This window comes from Myotis daubentonii, chromosome 1 (assembly GCF_963259705.1).
Source record: "Myotis daubentonii chromosome 1, mMyoDau2.1, whole genome shotgun sequence".
NCBI classification, from domain to species: Eukaryota; Metazoa; Chordata; class Mammalia; order Chiroptera; family Vespertilionidae; genus Myotis; species Myotis daubentonii.
In genome coordinates, this window is record NC_081840.1 from 150,880,246 (window position 1) to 150,886,377 (window position 6,132).

A 6,132-nucleotide genomic window follows, 5' to 3' on the forward strand; every position below is an offset into this window, starting at 1 on the left:
CTTTAATATTATGCAAGTTTAATTGCAAATAGTTTATGTAGCTTTTGTTGCTAAATATTACAATTTTACTTCCCCTGTCAGACACAAGAAAATGCATATAAATATATAAAGTGAAAAAATATATACATTATTAAGAAGTGAGAAAATGCTTCACATCTACTAAGAGACAATAACTAGTTCTGCTTATGGTATGTCTTTTTAAATGATATTTGCTTTTTGCATAATCTTGAGATTTTTTTTTCCCCAAGAGATGCCATTAAAAGTAAGTAGAGTGAATACAACATGACTTGGGCACTAATTATATTAGGAAAGTGGTGTGATATGTTTGGAGGGAAAATCAGTCCCCCGTCATAAATTAAAATGTTCTTATTATCCCTATACGTTCTGGCCCTAAACTATGAGATCAACTCTCCTCAAAGGATCTGTGCCATATTTGTACTTACATGAAGATATCAGTAAGAGTATAAATCCTTCTTCAAAATGCGAATTCTCAAAATACTTTTCTCTTGCTTTTAGGTCTAGTAAAAAAAAAAAAAGTTTTGAGTTTAAAACAGTAGAAATAATTTCATAACACTTTTGTGATTCCTTAAAAAATGTTTTAGTTCTCCTAAATGCCAATTCAATTCATTCTTTTGCAAATGTACAGAAATATTGGTTCTTTTGTTGAGGCTATTGAAATGCCATTAATCATGTGGATCCCTCAAACTGCTAAGTTTTAAAATTTTCATATGCATCTTCTGATTCACTGGGTCAATGTTATAAACTGAGTTTGGGCTGAGCATTAGGGTATTTTATGGTGAAAATATGTGCAATCAAACGGCCTGGGATGGAGTCTTGGCTTTACCCCTTCTCAGTTGTTTGACTTGACACTGGTAACTTCGACTCACTGAATTTCAGTTTTTAGTTTTCTCGCTTCAAAAATAAATATAGTACTGCCTAATTCACAGGATGGTTGAAAGAATAAAATAATACATGTGCATTATTTTATATATGTACATTTAAAATTTTTACATGGTAATAAATTTTAGGTATCATTGCTATTATTGCCAATGACTAGGTAATAACCCAATTCTGGCTTCTCTCTCATGTCTATAATATAGTGAATGTAAGTAATTGTGTGAGAAAACATTCAGCTGGACATTGTTTAGCAGGGGCTGAGAAAACAGTGAGGAGATATGATTTCCATATTTAAAGGAGCACCTCACATATATTAGTACTCATAGCTGGTGAAGAAGCAATAATGATAGATGCTGATGGCTTTTTAAGGGATTTAACTGGAAAGGAGAGAATATGCATTCATTTAAGAAAAGGGTCTCCTGATGAAGAAGTACTGACCACAAACCAGTTTTATTTGATCAATTCATGATGAAAATTATTATTAGTGCTAATAGTTTCATAAAAACTGTTCAAATATTTTGAGAACAAGTACAATTGTTTGGCACATCATAGGTATTGATAATCAATGTTTGAGAGTTACTGATATAAAAAGAGCAGTGAGCTTAAGCAGCCCTCTTTAGTAGTATTTCAAAGCTATAAATCTTTCTTGAGAGTCATGTTTTATAACATTAAATGAAATCAAACACTAGCAATTTTAAAAAGAAACAAACTTAAAGGGTAAGTAGATTACTTTTTATCATTTTCCAATTTCTCAGCTTAGAGTTTGGTTTGATAATTTAAAATATGAAGAGATACTTTGGCAGAGGCTTTAAAATCAATTTGTAATTTCAGCACTATATTATACAATTAATCCTAAAAGCAGTACAACCACTTGAATGACTTTGAAATATCTTTAACTTCACAAAAAAAAGAAGAGAAAATAAAGAAGGAAAAAAATAACAAAACAAGCAAAAAAAACAACAGAGGAAAGAATGGATTTTTTGTTTACATAATCATGTGTGAGATGATATAATATTTCAATGAATGTTCTTATTCAGCAGAGGTAAAATATATAGACTTAGCATATGAAACTATTCCTAAGGTGTGTCTGTAAAAATGTTTTAAAATGTCTGTTTATGAATTTGCAAAATTCTCTGTTAGCATTTGCTTCTTGCTTTTGATGCCCTTTACAAATGGTATTCAATTTTCAGATAACTTCACAAAGGGCCGTTGGCTCTGTTGACACCTTATCTGCAATGATATATATTTTTTTCTTTCCACAGTACAGTGTGAAGTCTTTAGAACTTATTTGTCAATCATTTATTTCTCTTGAGTAACATTAATGGCTAGTGTTTATCTAAAAATAAATCACCCATAAGAGAAATAAGAACACTATTTTACAAAGAGTTTTTCTCCTGAAGATATTAATTTCCATCAATAATTTCATTATTAAACAAATTTCTAAATAAATCACTCCTTGGAGCTACAAGAAATATAAATGTGGACAATAACGAGTGTTATCTAGTTGAGGGATGTGACAATTAAATAACTGGTTAAGGGCAACTTTCACTTCCGTTTCGTAAATGCTTATAAATGGAGGGTAGTTTGTGAGATTTAGGCAGGAAAAGCTTTATAGTATCTTTTACCTGTCTGCATATTTTAGCATGACTCAATCAGAAATTCCCATGTATGTCAGAATATTTTCAAGAGCTTTCATGTGATAAGTAGCAAAACTAAGACAAGCCAAAAATCACATCTTGTTGATGGTGGAGTCAAAAACACTTCATGGGCTAAACCCTAAGCTTCAGACTTCCATATGTTACCTGCTTGATATCTTCTATGGGATGTTGATTAGGAATTTCTAATTTATGTCTAAAATGAAAGTCTAACCCTAACACTTTTCACTTTAGGACAAACAGTACCAGTATCTTCCTAGTTGTTAAAGTCCCAAATTTAGGTGGTATCATTTTTCTTATTCTCTCCCCCACATTCCCTACTCCAACGTTACCCATCCAACCTATGACAGTTCTCCTCATCCCTGCTACCACTCCAACCATACTAAACACCATCTCAATTCCACAAATCAAACAGTCACTCTCCTGCTTAAGACTTGTAATGGCTTCTCTTTTCTTTTAGAATGCCCTTGCTTGGGCTATTTGCACAGATAGTCTCTTCATATCCTTCAGATTTCAGCTAACTCTGACCAGAGAGGTCTCTTCCCCAGTTGCACTCTCTCTTGCTTATCCTTTTCTATATTTCCATGTACAGCACTGCCTGTACTAACCTTACATAACTCATCTAGGTCTGATTCCTGTGTTGGGAAGGAAGGACCATTGAGTAGGAAGGGTCTCAAATTGCCCCAGCAAATTAAGGACTTTGAGCCCCAAATACCCTTTGGAAGAGTCCCGAATTTCACAGGAACCGCCCTAACCATCCTCAGTCATTGCCTAGGAGCAGCCTGTGGGAAGTGTGGCCTCCATGCAACCGTGGCGGTGAATCTGGCTGCAGATCCAGCAGCAGAGGCTGTCCGCACAGCAGGAGACAGACATGCGCACTAAGTGCTGTACTTTCATGACGGCCACATAGGTTGAGCGTACTTTTCTGATTTTCCCCCTGGCTCTGCAGTCTAACTACCTCTTTGAGTAGGGCAGGAGGTGGGCTGGGACTTGAGAATAAGCACAGAACTTTGCAGCTATGTCAGAATCAGGGAGGTGAGAGTATGCGCAGGACTTGGCATGAGCTAGTATGAACTGCTAGTGGAAGGATGGGCCTTAGGGGACCCCGCTGCCTATAAAGGAAGAGCAGGGACTATTGTACTAAATGGCTGAGACTTTTCCTACCCAGGGAAGAGAAGAGCACTAATTAGAATCCATGAAGAAGAGAGGTTTCCCTTTTGGTGTTTTATTATAGTAGTGAAGGCCTGACAGTCATCAAAGTGCTGATTGACAAGAGCAGAGATAGTAGCACTTACCATTATAAGTGGGTTTTCTGTGTTTCAAAGTACTGTGTCAGCTGACTCATAACTTCCCTGGTACAGACAGCCTTAGAGAGGGCTGTGCACTACGGTCCTGAAGCAAGGAGCATACAGAAACTTCTAAATTCTTTCCATGCAATCTCTATCATAAAAACCCCGTGGGCGTGATGCCATGCAGCAGAATGACCAAAGACCGGTCACCAGGAGGCTGAGTGCCTGGATGCCGGCGGGGACTTGTCTCCGGTGCGGGTGGGCAGGCCTGTGAGCACAGCGAGGCTCGTGGGGTAGGGCGGGGCCATGCGATTTTGCACGCTGAGCTTCTAGTACAAGAAGCAAGGCAACTTGAAAGGTCAGTCAGGCCTGGTCTCTGCCTAACCACATTGTGCATCTATTCTAACTTCGCTGCATGCTTCCAGACAGAAAAGGCAATTCACTTAGAAGAACATTTAAGGGTGTTCAGCATCCAGACAGAGAAAGACTAAGCAGAACCACTAGAGGAATATCGGAAAGACCTTTGATTTTTCTATAGCAACATTTAGTCTCAGAAAATAGGTACATAAGTGGCAATTTTAAAAGCAACAATAGGAAAATAAGATAACCCAAGGAGTTCAAATGCAGCACTAAAAGTGACCTTGAATTAAAATTAGTTTGTTTTTAAATTCTAAATTTCAATAGATAAATTTAGGGATGATGACTCTTGAACTTCATGTCTTAGATGATTGAGTTTTGCCATTGAAACGTTTTTTTTTGTTTTGTTGTGTGTTTTTTTTTTTTTTTATCAATAATGACTTTTGGCTGCTGAATTTCCTGGATGTTTCATGTTTTAAAATATGTCTGTTGCCTTTTTATTTGAATAACCTCTTGGCTGGGTGTTATGTTCTTGCATCACACTGGTCCACATTGTGCAACTGTTTTCTGGCATTGTATTTTTCTATGGAGAAATTTGTCCTGCTTGATTTTTCCATCTATGTAGGTGAATTGTTTTCTCTATCTGGATGCTTGAATAATTCTGTCTTAGTCCTTGAAGCTCTATGGCTAAACTAGTACTGAAAATTTTGTCTCAAATTTTTCTTATCTGCAAATTAATTTTTTAAAAAAATTTCAGGTTTATATAAAAAAATCAAACACATATCCTGGCCCATTTGTTGGATTTTCTACTTCACTTTGTTAATCTTGATCTACCTTTCATGAGTACTATCTTCTTTTTAGTTTCTTCAAGATTTGATCTTGTCCATTTTGCATTTATGTTGATCATCTCAAGATGTTTATCTGTGCCAATGGACTTTTTTAAAACTCTTTATCTTTGAGAGTATTACAGGTGTCACCCCCTTCCCCCCTTGCCCTTTCCATCCCTCTTCCCACCCCACTTGACTTTTGAATCACTTACGTTTTTGTCATTGTGCTTTTAAATTATTGTTAATTCTGCAATAAAGTGGTTTTGTTCTCAATTTGTTTACTCAATATTAAATACCATTTTCTAGTCTATTCTGGGCATTTACATCTGAACCCTGATATTTAATTTAATTCATGTTCTTACTGTGTATTTTATAGTATAAATGTCTTAGTCCATTTGGTCTGCTATAACAAAAATTTCCTAATCTGGGTGTTTTATAAAAAATAGAAATTTATTTATCACATTTATTCCCAACATTGCCCATAAAATATCTATGCTGGATATGTTCTGTGGGTGAACATAAAAAAACAGATGTATTTCTGAAAATTCGGTATTGTTGCTACAGTATAACCTATATAATCTACACACATATAAACTCAGTATTACTTTATAATAATATTTAAATAAAGGTCCAATAGGGATTAAAAATAAATCATTATGTTGTAAGTAGCAAAAGCTATGGCTTTTGCATCCATTGGTCTTAAGTGACTATAGATAGACGGAGCAAACTTCACTGGCCTGATATCCAAAAATACCTGGAAAGGAGCTCATTTGCCATTTCAAGACAGGAATCTATACTCTCCTTTATCAACTATAGCTTTTGAATTGACTTTGCCCATATGTTTTGATGTTCTTGGTTGTCCCACTCATGTTTTTGTTTGTTTGTTTGTTTGTTTGTTTGTTTTTTAAAAAGAGCTTTGGCTAGTGTTGCTAAGTGGTTAGAATGTTGGCCTATGCACTAAAGGGTTGAGGGTTCCATTCATGGTCAAGGGCACATACCTGGGTTGCAGATTTGATCCTGGCCTCTGATTGGGCCACATGCAGGAGGCAACCAATCCATGTGATGTTTCTCTCTCTCTCTCTCTCTCTCTCTCTCTCTCTCTCTCTC